Source organism: Haliotis rubra, unplaced genomic scaffold (assembly GCF_003918875.1).
Source record: "Haliotis rubra isolate DU_JTF1 unplaced genomic scaffold, ASM391887v1 Scf3, whole genome shotgun sequence".
Classification (NCBI taxonomy): domain Eukaryota; kingdom Metazoa; phylum Mollusca; class Gastropoda; order Lepetellida; family Haliotidae; genus Haliotis; species Haliotis rubra.
Window position 1 is genome coordinate 6,391,087 of NW_025766968.1, and position 14,187 is coordinate 6,405,273.

Here is a 14,187-nt window from a genome sequence, read left to right on the forward strand (position 1 = left end):
TTATTCCACCAGACCACTAATACTTCTAAGACATTACTTTAATTAACAGTTTCATTTCATTTGTCTTAGGTCTCTGTCATCCCAACTTTCCCAAAATAGTGAAATAATGTGAAACATACAATATTGACTCATTTTTTCCTACCATATTGGAAATCTTCCTTATTGGATTGCACAGAGTTATAAGCAGAAATAATGTCACTGTGGCTAAACGAAAACAGCAAATATTAATTTGTTTCATGTATATTTTGTTTCAAAGATGTATCTATCACACTAAATTTGATTCTGGAAACTGACATGGCAAGCATCTCTGAACTCTGAGCTATAGTAGGTCTCATAAAACATACACTTATGTGGGGGACTGTGATTAACTTCTCAGACAAATTCAGCTGAATGTGTTTCGAAATAGCCTCCATTTATTTATGCACATAAAAACCATTAATTAAATTCAACAGTAGACATCTCTAATCATCATAAAAAACAATCTGGCCAACAGTGTTTCATGATTAATATACTTCCGAGCAGAGCGGGAAAATAAAAACCAATCTGATCCAACAACCTTCTATTGTTCTCCAAAGAGTTTATGTCTGGGACTAAAATATCCATATCTTCCAGTCATTTGCTAATTACCCAGACTAATTGAAAACAGACCTGAAACAAAAACAAAGTTAAGGCCCTTGACAGATTACTCAGAATTAGACAGTCTCGGGGCCGAGGGTTCAACTGTAGGGGATTTAATCATGAAGACAAGTGTCGTAAATCTTGCTGAAAACAGTCATTTCTCAATCATCGTTAATTTCAAAATAAATGATGCATGTTATGAAACACCAAATGATTCAACATTGTGGGATAAAGTGACATTAATGAAGGCACTGTTTTCATTGACTGGATACGTTTTTGGACTTCAATTTTTGCACCAATATGAAATTGTTCCAGCTGACCAGTACCTATTTTGTTTTAAGGTACTGCAGATACTGAATACTTTTACCCTCAATAGAGTGGGAGTCACGCCAATTTACACTTATCAAAGGGATAGGCAAAGTCTGTAGTCTGGACTACTAGTTGTACGACTTCCATTTTGTGGAAGCCTTGATAGCCGAGTGGGTTAGGTGGTTGACTTTGTGTGTGCTGGCGATTAGGTGTCTGACTCTGTAGATGTGGGTTTGAATCCCATATGGGACTCAACACAACAAAAGTAATAGAATCTGTACTTTACTGAGAAAGTGTAATCCCAAATATAACATATGTTACCTCAATAGAGTGTTTCTTAGAATGACTGATCTGCAATAAATGGGATGCATGGCTGTAAAAGGGAGATGCTAGCCATGTCCAAGGACAAACCAGCCAGTGTTATATGTTTCCATGACATTGTGAAACATACTGGTTGAATGAAGTGAAATATCAATTTATGGATTACTGAAATTTGTTATAAAAAATTCATGTTTAAATGTGTATCCTCACGTTTTGCAAATGATTCATTGTACTAAGTTATTCATATCTATGGTTCTAGACTAATATATATCGTGGCATAACATCCCACTAAAATCCCCAAATGACAAACTTCATAAAACGTGGATTATGCTGACTGATTATTAATCATTTACAAAATACAAAAGAAATATTTGCTATGTACGCTGTCACTAAGTACATATTTATTACTTACAAAGATATCTGATCAAGGGTGCACTAGGCACAACATGTCTCATAATAATCTAGCTCTGTATGGAGCTGATCCAGAAATGTTTTTGCAACTATTTGGAACAATGAACAGAACCCGGGTTCATCACTTCCAGTCCAAACAACAATCAAAACAGAGGAAGCATTTGACATCACCATCACTAAAGAAGGCAAATCTGTCATCTGGAAAGATTATAGTTTGTGTTCTGGTTCCGTTTCAGTGGACCATTCCATGATATTGCTGGAATATTGCTAAAAGCGTTGTAAAACCATACACAGCATAAACGCAGCATACACCAAACTTACTCACTCCATCAAGACAATGCACCAGTGCATAAGTCAGTCCCCGCCACAGCTAACACCCACAACTGTGCCTATGAACTCACTCAGCACCAACCTTATTGTTTTCGTCCAGCTCCTTCACACTTTATCTGTTTATACACATGAAATAAGTTCATGTTGAGACGAGTGATAATGTCACAGCAACAGAACATTTGAGACAGCCGAGGAAGGACTTCAACACGACTAGCATAAAATACCTCCAACGTTGTTGGCAGAAGTGTAACAATGTGGAAAATACATGAGCATAATCTCTTCAGGTCAAGAATTTTCATGTAAGGCTTAGAACTTATCAGTCAACCATTGGAGCAAACTTCAAACTGACAGAGGGGCCTTGGTCTCTCAGCCCTTTTTCAAATGTATAAAGCTGTCAAACGTAATTTTCAATGATGCGGCCACAGACCATCCATGTTTCATTGGTTTCAACAACGTGACAACTAATGTCAGTAGCTGAGCAGAGCTGAGCTGAGCTGATCAGCTACCAATGTTGGCATTGGGTTCTGTAAAAATACACTCACACACACATTTCTTCCAGTCTTTTCTCTGCAGCACTTATGGGACACTCAAGTGTCAGTATAAATAAGTGTGCTCTTTGCTAAACCCTGGGATCTGCTCCCAATACGTTTGGAGCCGCAAAGTTAATTTTATACCACTTTTTACACAAATGGCTTAACTATTCTAACACCTGATATTTTAAAACTTTGGCCAAGTTTCTGCCCAGAAAAAAACACAACAGAACATGAATGGACTGAATACATTTCCTTGAGCGAGAGTTAATCATTTTAAGTGTTTGTGCTTTGTTTATTAGACATCACAAAACAAATTGTCATTGCGTGTCAATTTCTAGGTTTTGGATAGCTTGTCATTTTAGCCATCAAGTTGAAGTACAATTATTTGATTGACACCATGCTAGTTGTTAAAAGCACCAACATGCTCCCTATTTCCAACATTGGGTTCAATCTTTGCAGTCTTCCGTCACAGCCGGATATTGAGGCAATTAATTTCATACCATATTATTTTCAAAATGGGGTAAATACTATCCTTTAATTCAATTATATTGCCTTATTTTAACAAAACAATACCAATTTGATGTATGTTTTACATTCCAAATTTCATTAGTTGAGTGTTCATAAGTAAGGTTGATCACATCATTTTTTACATTTCGTCTAAATCACTACTTCAACATTCAGGAAGAGTTCCAACTGTCCCTGAATCGGTAAAAACACAACACAAAACAAAAAACATAAAGCCATCCATCGTCTCGAGATCCCTGAGCTAATTGAAAAAAATACTCTATAATTTTCTTTCTACAAAATCTCCTGACAGACTAGGAGGCGTAATTGAGAACGCTGCATCACGTAAATATTTCTGATTGCATCAGTGATATGTACATCCAATATTGATGGCAATCAACGCCCAAACATGCCCCCCCTGGCTGCAAAATTTCAGGGTGAGTGGGCTCTTTAATCTGCCAATTAAACTCAGGGTGCAGGCATTACGTGAGGGCATGACTGGAGGGAGGAAAGAATGGGATAAATTGCATAGGTAGAAAATTTAAAAAAAAGAACTCATTTAGAGAAAACTGTAATTTTAAAAATAAAAAAATTATTGCATATTGCTTTTGTTGTAAATTGAATCCAGTTCATTTTGGAAAGGCAGCCTTATTCCATTTAAAAAAAATAATCTAACTGAACACAATGTACCTGTCACGTTTTCACCCTGAAAATTCCTAACTGTAGTTGCAAAAGATTTCCATCTGGAGGAAATATATAGGATCAGTGTACAAGATACATACGTGTATAGTACATTTCATGTATCATTAATTCCGACAAGTGCTTTAAACGGTTGTTTTTTACATTACAGTTTAAAGGGGCTATATGTATTAGTCAACACCTGCTTATGATGTTCTGATGAACTCAATAAAATACTGGGGTTTTTTGTGACCTACCCAGAAAACAATCAAGAGAAAATAGTCTGTTTGTATGGAGTGAGTGGTTGAATGAGTGGGTGGTTGAGTGGGTGGTTGAGTGGTTGAGTGAGTGGTGGAGTGAGTGGTTGAGTGAATGAGTGAATGGTTGAGTGAGTGAGTGGTTGGGTGACTGGTTGTGGTTGAGTGAGTGAGTGAATGAGTGGGTAGGTATAGTTTCTCACTGCTTTCAGTAATATTCATGATGGAGGACACCTGCAGAGGATTTGTTCACACATTGTACCCACAAAGGGAGCTGAACCTTGACAAGTGAACCCTTTAATTACTAGGCTACCTCACCACCACAGTGCAGGCAAGAACAGTCGTTTACTTATATCCTGGTACGACAGTTTAAAGTGACGGAGGGGGAAACAGAGGTTGTGTAGATCTTGGACTCTCATCATTCTGCTGGAACCCCAAGCATGGGTAAGGTGCTGACAATCCAAGAATCATGACCAGGTCAAATACGGGATTTGAACCACACCAAGGGGATGCAACCCTGTTCAGCAAATTTACATCCAAACACTTCAGTGTTAAAAACTTTTGCTCATCACCCCGAAGACCCAGGTTTGATTCCCCATATGGGTACAATGTATGAAGCCCATTTCTGGTGTCCCCTACCACACTATTGCTGGAATATTGCTAAAAGAGGCATAAAACTGAACTCACTCACTCACTCAGTGGAATTTGATCAGATTCAATGCAGATAAAACAAAGAGATTCAATTCTGAAACATAGTCACCACAAATTCGCCAGTGCCTCTCCATAATACATCTAAATAATAAAGATAAATATCCTATGCTCATTTGCTATGATGGTTTCACAAAGAAAATCAAATCACTGAAATTGCCTGCAATGCATTACAAATTTGGTGTCAGATTAGAGAGGTGTAGAAACGTTTGGATGAGGTCAACCAGTGTTTGAAATATTCAATGATCCATTCCATTTGTGCACGATGACATGCAACTCAAAACGTTGTGTTGCCTCAACACCAAACGCCTGTATATGTGGCAATGTCTATGCTTCAGTATGTAGCAGGGACTTGTGTAGACTAATGCTTAGTCCCTGAATATAGGTATAATGTTGATAGTTACAAATAAACCCATTTAATTAGAAAAGGAGCCTCAGTAAGCTGGGAGATTCAGGGGAAATCTAGACTTGCTTCATTTAGTGCTTTAGCATTGCAGGGGAGGGCTACGCTGTAGACAAACTAATGTGGTTCAGGGACTGAGACAGACTAGGATTTGTGCTGTAGGGAATGTGCTGACTAACCCAGTCTCACCTACCTAGACTTAGGAGGCATGCTATCTCAGCTGAGGATTTGTACTATCACAAGACTGTTATTTTGTTGGCATTCATTAACTAGTTAGTTGCTGTATGGTATGTGAGTGACCATGAGATCAGTTCTAGTTGCCATTTCATTAACAAGTTAGCTGTTATACGATAAGTGGGTGAGTGTGTCATTAGTTCATGGTGACTGGATGAAATGGTGATTGGTTGGGCAAGTGAAAGTGAGGTGTTGAATGGTTGAGTGAATGAGTGAGTGAGTGGACTGGTTGTGTGAGTCAGTGGATGAGTGAGTGAGTAAGTGAGAGTGAATTGATGTGAGTATTTGGTGATTGGCTGAGTGGTTGACTTGTTGAAAATTTTGTAATTTTGTTTGGTTGAGTGGGTGAACTGGTTTAGAGGGAAATTGATGATTGGTTGAGAGAGTGAATTGGTGAGAGGTAAGTTTGTTGTTGTTGAGTGGGTGAGTCAAGTGATTGGTTGACTGGGTCAGTTGGTGTGTAAAGTGATTGGTTGATTGGGTCAGTTGGTGAGTCAAGTGATTGGTTGATTGGGTCAGTTGGTGAGTCAAGTGATTGGTTGATTGCATCAGTTGGTGAGTAAAGTGATTGGTTGATTGGGTCAGTTGGTGAGTCATGTGATTGGTTGATTGGGTCAGTTGGTGAGTCAAGTGATTGGTTGACTGGGACAATTGTTGAGAGGATGGAAGGGAAAGTGAGTGAATTGGTGAGTGGGTTATTGTTACTGGTTGAGTGTGTGACTGGGTGGCAAGAGGATTACTGCTGAGGAAGTGAACTGCTGAATGAATCATTGATGGGTGGGCGAGAGGGTGACTGATGAATAGGGGTTTGAGATGAGCAGTCAATGAGAGAGAGGGTAAGTTGGTAAAGTGAGAGACCAGGAGAGGAGGTGAGTTGTCCGTGGGTTAGTTAGTGCTTAGGTGACTGTGTGAGTGAGTGAAGTTAGGATGAGGGTGAAGTTAGGGCTGGGTTGCCATGGGCATCAGCTAACATCTAGCCTCTGAACTTAACATATTTTACAGGAAAGGTTCCTAAATCATGTTCATAAATATGATAAAAAGGAGAACTTTCTTTTTATCAGAAACTCTGGTAATCTAGACTTGCCACATATTCTAGACATACATTGGATGCATTGTGTATTTGTGTTTCTGGGTCTCTATGACAGATTAGAAGAGGTTATACTTGGTGGATGGAGGGGTATTTGGTGATGAGTGAGTTCATCTCTTTGATATTGAAACTCAAACTATACCCATGTTGAGAACATACAACATCTGCAGCAAGATAGACGAACACTTCCGCCACTTGCCTACCCAAAGTCATCCTTACCATCTGATAGTTACATACCAACAGGCCATTGCAGTACGTTCCCAAACCTGTACCTGCTCTCAAAACTCATCTTAAAGGTCACATGCAACGTAAAACACAACTTTGCAGATTCTGATACCTTTCGTTATGGACTTACCGAAACAAAGCGTCAAAAATGCAAATTCAACTTATAAAGTTGAAAAATAACGCGATGAAAAAAACCCCGCGAAATCGGAGTTCAAACGTTTCACTAAATTTCCCCAGACTTTTCTGGGGAATACGGGTTTCAACAGCTGGCTGCGCTCATAGCACGTACGCAGTGAAATAGGTTCGCGCAACTTGGAAGCGGGCTGTCTGGTGAATACTCGGTGAAGGCTTTGGTGTGAGCTAGTTTCATAATGTTTTGTTGATATCTCACAGTAGCGAGCTTTTGTATGTTATGGCAGTAAATAAACTGTTTATATAATTTCATTTGTCTATTTCACCACACGTTCTTCTTACCGAGTCACTTTCTCAGTTCGATACTTAAAAGCAATGTCATTATTTAGAGTTGACACAATTTCTAACTGTGATATAGATATGTCGTTGTCACAGACAAAACTCAATGTCTTGTTTTATTGACACCAGTGTGTCTGCCTGCCTGTCTGCTAATGACAATATTCAATACACAACTGCGATCACTGACCACATGCAATTCGAACTTAACACCAATCAGGCTATACACCATAAACAAAACGCATTGATTTATGGCCCGAGTTCGGTCTCTGTCACATTATGTAATTACACAGACAGGCAGGTGTGATACTTTACACATGACATGTTATGATGTCTGTTGATTGCAAAATGTTATACACAAAAAATGAGCATGTATTTACAAAACCAAACTTTCTATATATACACACACAATTGAGCCGTGAAGGCGGCATCTGCTAATGAACCAGCCGTTACACTTGAGTGCACACCCACCCGCTCTGACTGGGTTCGGTATCCCGGCTGCTTCGTTTCGAGGGAGGTAAACCCAAGTACAAAATGCACTTTTGATTTGCGATTATACGCTTATAAATTTTTTTATTTGTTTTTCCATAATCAGCAGTGCATATTATATGTCATGAAGAAGTGATAATTGTGTTTTAATTATGTTTGATTTTTTGGTTGCATGTGACCTTTAACAATCCTGTTATTTCTTGAATTTTTTCATAACTTGAAAAACACACAAACACAACCACAATTTATCGCAGTTCTACATAGACTACATACAGGTGTCTAATGACACACCTCCATCAAAAGTGAACTGAACAGAATACATTAACATGTGAATGTACTGTAACACTGTACCTGATCCGGAATGCATTGCACAGCGCCCGCCCCCTGGTGCACACACCTGGATAATGGAGCACGCTTTATGTGCTCAGCACACACTACATAATAAACTCACTCCACAGTACATGCAGGTATGTGCATTGAACAGATGACACATTCCCACTGACGTAAAAACACAGGTGATAATACAGGTATACTGCAAGGTAGACACTTTGTGAATATCATCTTTATATTCTGTAAGTGTTTAGACATGGAAATGTAAATATGCTCATACAATTGCACTGTGATCATTCAACCACATGTTTACTTACATAAACATACGGGAGTTTATAATGTAAACATTTCCATATTTTGATGACATACAAGAGGACGAAACGATCATTTATCGTCCAGGAACAAATCTAGTAGATAAATAAGTTTTTGAACAAAAAGTTTCATCTTTCAAAATAATTAGGCCACAAATTAAACAAGAATTAGATTTTCATCCAAAATTTGTAACATGAGGTGGAGGCATTTAATTTTTTATATGTTTATTTTTCAAAGTGTACGTGAACTGTCAATGGATGTTATTCATATGAAGCCTGATGGAATGTCTGGTTGGACTATGTATTCATCAAGTTATGGGTGAAAGAAAACAGCATGTACCATGGTTCTTGACAGCAGGCACTTGGGGACAATATTATCATGCAGGGCAGGGTGTTTGGTGATAAGCTGAGTGGGAATGAAAACAGCATTTTTGTCATGGTTAAGTGAGTGAGAAGATTTAATGGCACAGTCAGCATTTTCTAGTTATATCAGGGCTTGTAAATAATCCAAAAGTCCAGGCCATTCACAAGTATGTTCACAACATACACAGTGATCTAGGTAACTGAGGTGGAACAATACACAGGTCACCTAGGTTACTTGTCTAACCACCCAATCCTCAATATGGTTGACAACATACACAGTGATCTAGGTAACTGAGGTGGAACAATACACAGGTCACCTCACCTCACTTGTCTAACCACCCAATCCTCAATCTGATAAAAGTAACTGGGCCGGAACAATACACAGGTCACCTAGGTTACTTGTCTAACCACCCAATCCTCAATCTGGTTGGTAACATACACAGTGATCTAGGTAACTGAGGTGGAACAATACACAGGTCACCTAGGTTACTTGTCTGACCACCCAATCCTCAATCTGGTTGGTAACATACACAGTGATCTAGGTAACTGAGGTGGAACAATACACAGGTCACCTAGGTTACTTGTCTAACCACCCAATCCTCAATCTGGTTGGTAACATACACAGTGATCTAGGTAACTGGGGTGGAACAATACACAGGTTACCTCACCTCACTTGTCTAACCACCCAATCCTCAATCTGATAAAAGTAACTGGGCCGGAACAATACACAGGTCACCTAGGTTACTTGTCTAACCACCCAATCCTCAATCTGGTTGACAACATACACCGTGATCCAGGTAACTCGGGTGGAACAATACACAGGTCACCCAGGCTGCTTGTCTGACCACCCAATCCTCAATCTGATTCAGGTAACTTGGGTTGAACAATACACAGGTCACACAGGTTACTTGTCTAACCATCATGGCAGGGGACACTGAAATGGACTTTAAACATTTCGAACCTTGGTCCTCAGCATGAGCGGATACTTGCATCAAAGGGACACTACTCACTGTAGTGACTACTATGCTTCAAACTCCCTCTCATCAGCCAGGAGATTAATGATAACTGACACTAACAATCATTGTCAGCTCATGAATAAAAAAACATAATGAAAATAATAACAGGGCAATTTATGAAAGTAGATTATTTGAAATTTGAACTGACAAAAATAAAAATAAGATTAAATGTAATTACAATGACACCAAATTAGAACGACCTGTGATTTGACAAATGGTAATGTTGACATAATGTGATTGAAGGATGAAAGTCTGCAATGTCATTTTCTCAACACGAAAAACCATGACGAAATTATCCAACATTTGTTTCCATTTGATAACTATAACAATTATAATTATCATATAATTGGCGTGTTAAGATTGTGATATTTGTTGACACACATGTCCACCCTAATCATTCACCAGACATGATAATAATAATATTTTCCGAACACATTTCGAATTCATTTTCGCCCTCATCATACAGCTCCATGACCACAGCCATTTGATAAAAATACCACATATTATTTTTACACTGACAGTGTTGACTAACAGTAAACATGAAACAGTTATCACACCAAGGTAGGTCTATGGCAGCCATGCAAGTGTTGAGTTAACCGGTGCAACTGAGAGCTGCATATCTACAAGGTTAAAGGTAAACTGTAACTGGTTAAGCTTTTGTGTGTCTCTTTCACCAAATATATGTGTGTATATATAGACTGGTATGTACATGCACTCAAAACCCTCTTGGTCCTTTCAAAAAGGTGCTTTTTGTATGTTCTCAGTAGATGTCTTGACTGTTCACAATACCTCCATTGATGACATTAAAGCAGAAAAATAGCATTCTAAACATTATATTCTTAACAAAGGGATTCCTATTCCTCATGATTTGTTATACATTGTCACTGGGTTAGATGGCAATATGAGGTAAAGCTATCAGTCAGATGGTATAACAGTGCCCTTGTCTGGCTCTATGTTTTTTGCAGGTCAGATGAGCTTGAAAGGAAAATGGCAGAGGTTGTGGATGTTTACCTTCTTGGTGATACAATACTAAAGGGCATTGTACTGACAAACCCAGTATCATAATCAGGGTTAATCCTGGGTTGTTACCCATTATCCTGGTACAGGAAAGGGGAGCAACTGTGGACACTGAATTTTGACACCAATGGCACTTAACCCCCATTGCTTCAACAATGCCTTAGACTAACAGTTATGACCACACAATGACTGAGAAACAGAAAAATATGAAAGAGCATACCTTATAATATCAACGAAAATATCCAAGGGTTTTTCTCCATCACTGCAGAGTATCAAACTGTGTAAACAACGGTAGTTTCCCGTCAAATGAATATTGAGCCATGCAGCTGTCACGCACTAATGTTTTGTCTGTGTCAGTGTTGGCTAAATCTTATACTTTCTATGTCAGCGTGGGACAGAAAATTGATGACATATTCCAGACCAACTCCAGGTTTTATTGATGTGAGGTGTGGTTGTAGTAGAAGTGACAGATATAGACAGTAATCTTCACGGCTGTCAATCTGCTATCTCACTGACGTGTATCATTCACTTAAAACACAATAAAATGTCAATAACAAAATACCACCAACAGTTTCAATGGGTGAGGGGCTTAACAAGGGGTGGACACGGGATGTATGCTTTTGTCCCTAATTGGAAATACAGGTGTGAGGAATCTGAGGAAATGTGAATGAATGAGTGAGTGAGTAAGTTGCCATAAAATGCTGACTTGGGAAGAAAGACCTAAGCCCTACTCTGGTCCAAATCTCCACCCTGTCTACACCCTGGACCCTACTTCACCCAAATCTAAGCCTAGAGTCTACACCCTGGACCCTACTTCACCCCAATCTAAGCCTAGAGTCTACACCCTGGACCCTACTTCACCCCAATCTAAGCCTAGAGTCTACACCCTGGACCCTACTTCACCCCAATCTAAGCCTAGAGTCTACACCCTGAACCCTACTTCACCCCAATATAAGCGTAGAATCTACACCCTGGACCCTACTACACCCCTACCTAGGTCCAGAGTCTACACCCCAAATCTCTACACACTGAACCCACTACACCCCTACCCAGGCCTCAAATCTCTACACCCTGGACCCCACTACAACCCTACCCAGGCCTCAAGTTTCTACACCCTGAACCCCACTACACTCCTACCCAGGCCTCAAGTCTCTATACCCTGGACCCCACTACACTCCTACCCAGGCCTCAAGTCTCTACACCCTGAACCCCACTACAACCCTACCCAGGCCCCAACTCTCTACACACTGAACCCACTACACCCCTACCCAGGCCTCAAGTCTCTACACCCTGGACCCCACTACAACCCTACCCAGGCCCCAAGTTTCTACACCCTGGACCCCACTACAACCCTATCCAGGCCTCAAGTCTCTACACCCTGGACCCCACTACAACCCTACCCAGGCCCCAAGTTTCAACAAGTTTCTACACCCCTGGACCCAAGTACAACCCTATCCAGGCCTGGACCCAAGTACAACCCTATCCAGGCCTCAAGTCTCTACACACTGAACCCACTACACCCCTACCCAGGCCTCAAGTCTCTACACCCTGGACCCCACTACACCCCTATCTAGGCCTCAAGGCTCTACACCCTGGACCCCACTACACCCCTACCCAGGCCTCAAGTCTCTACACCCTGGACCCAGGCCTCACTACACACCCCACTACAACCCAGGCCTCAAGGCTCTACACCCTGGACCCCACTACACCCCTACCCAGGCCTCAAGTCTCTACACCCTGGATCCCACTTCATCCCAACCCAGGCCACAAGTCTCCACACCTGAACCCCACCACACCCATACCTAGGCCCAAAATCTCTACACCCCTATACCCACTACACCCCGACCTGGGCTTCAGATCTCTACACCTTGAATCATACTACTGTCCTCCCCTCCTTCACATCCCATCCCTACCCCATTAAGAAACACCAGCACCCCCAACGTACCAGCTACTGTACATACTCCCACTCCTGTCCTCCCACTGTTCAAACTGATCTGCCCAATAGGTTCACCATATAGACCCTCAACTCTTTCATATTTACCTTTCTGTTGTCAGATGTCACATCAATATTACACCAGTGATACAAATTTCTTCAATGTTACATATATGTAAAGCCAGAAACCAGAGTTTAATTTCCATTCAGCAGAGTTTGATCTGTGAAGGTGATAAAGTAAGTTGCTGCATGCCTGAAGGGTTGTGTAAAGACGGAGCGAAGGTGGCCCATTACGCTGTATCAAAGGTTGCAGTTACACATAGAAATGTCAAGATTTACTTGTGCTTAGGCTGGAATGTACCATAGAAATGTTATCTGTCACTGAGTAATTTCTCAGTTAGGACCATATAAAAATGATTGAGTAAGGCTGGACAAACTTATTTTCTTGGTAATCGACAATGCTATTTCAGTTTGTTCATAAACAATTAAAAAGACATTTTGTAAAACATCTTTTTGTTTATATTCTTGTATATTCATGACACAGTTTCTACATATTTTAGGGCAGTGGGGGTAGCCTAGTGGTTAAAGCGTTGGCTTGTCACGCCGAACACCCGGGTTCGAATCCCCACATGGGTACAATGTGTAAAGCCCATTTCTGGTGTTCCCCGCCGTGATGTTGCTGGAATATTGCTAAAAGCGGCGTAAAACCAAACTCAGTCAGTCTACATATTTTAAGGCAGACCAACTTCACCATATTGACAAATGTCATCGGTTCCCAATTGCGCAGATCAATTGTTCATGCTGTTGATCACTGGATTGTCTGGTCCAGACTCGATTATTTACAGACCGCTGCCATACAGCTGGAATATTGTTGAGTGTGGCGTAAAACTAAACTCACTCACTCACTTCACCATATTTTAAGGGATATTTTCAAGATAACAAAACAAGAGTTTTGTTCCTTCATGGATTTGTTTTGTCTTTGATAATGGCTAAATGTTACCGGACAATCTGTAAACATGTAGTTGGTGTGGTGCTTTCAACCTCTAGGATGTTAACCAATTAGTCTGTACAACAAGAAATAAACCGACCCTGCCCAAGCAGCCATCAAATCAGGGAATGTCATTCATGAGAAAATATCCAAAGTTTTGAGCGAAGTGTAACTTGATGGTTATCATTGACCTGGAGGAAGCCACCTCATCAAGATGATATCATGAAAAAATTATATAACATTATATGCTGTCAAATTCAGGACGCTAAAGCTGTTTGACATTTAGCATTTTAACATGACGGAGAAATACATGGTTAACATCTTGTCATGTGATTTTAGAGCATATCTGAAGTGCTCAACATCATCATATTTTGATGATGAAATATTAAAATTGGTAAAAAAATGATCAATGATGTAAAACATAAACCATATAATTTCTAAAAAGACAACTTCAAAGTTATCAGAATCATGTGGAAAAGGGATAAAGTTTGATCTTATCCCTTGAAAAATGTTAATGTTATAAATATGTGTGCAAGGAATAGTTGACACACATCGTTACATCATGTACTGTGGTGCTGAATATGATGCAGATGACAAAATAGCTTAAAAAGAATCGTTAATGGCTGAAAAAATGCTTCCCCTCCTGGGAAAGAA

General features: G+C 40.1%; 1 long non-coding RNA gene across 2 annotated transcripts in view; it reads right to left on the reverse strand.

The window, feature by feature from the left end:
- Window positions 1–14,187, reverse strand: part of LOC124282470 — a 209,675-nt gene that overhangs the window by 176,910 nt on the left and 18,578 nt on the right. The window contains exon 1 of one of the 2 annotated variants that reach the window (XR_006900165.1): window positions 10,833–11,110. The exons of the other annotated variant lie outside the window; for it this stretch is intronic. This is a non-coding gene — a long non-coding RNA (uncharacterized LOC124282470). Of the gene's footprint in view, window positions 1–10,832; window positions 11,111–14,187 lie in introns of those variants that run through there. 2 annotated transcript variants of the gene reach the window in all.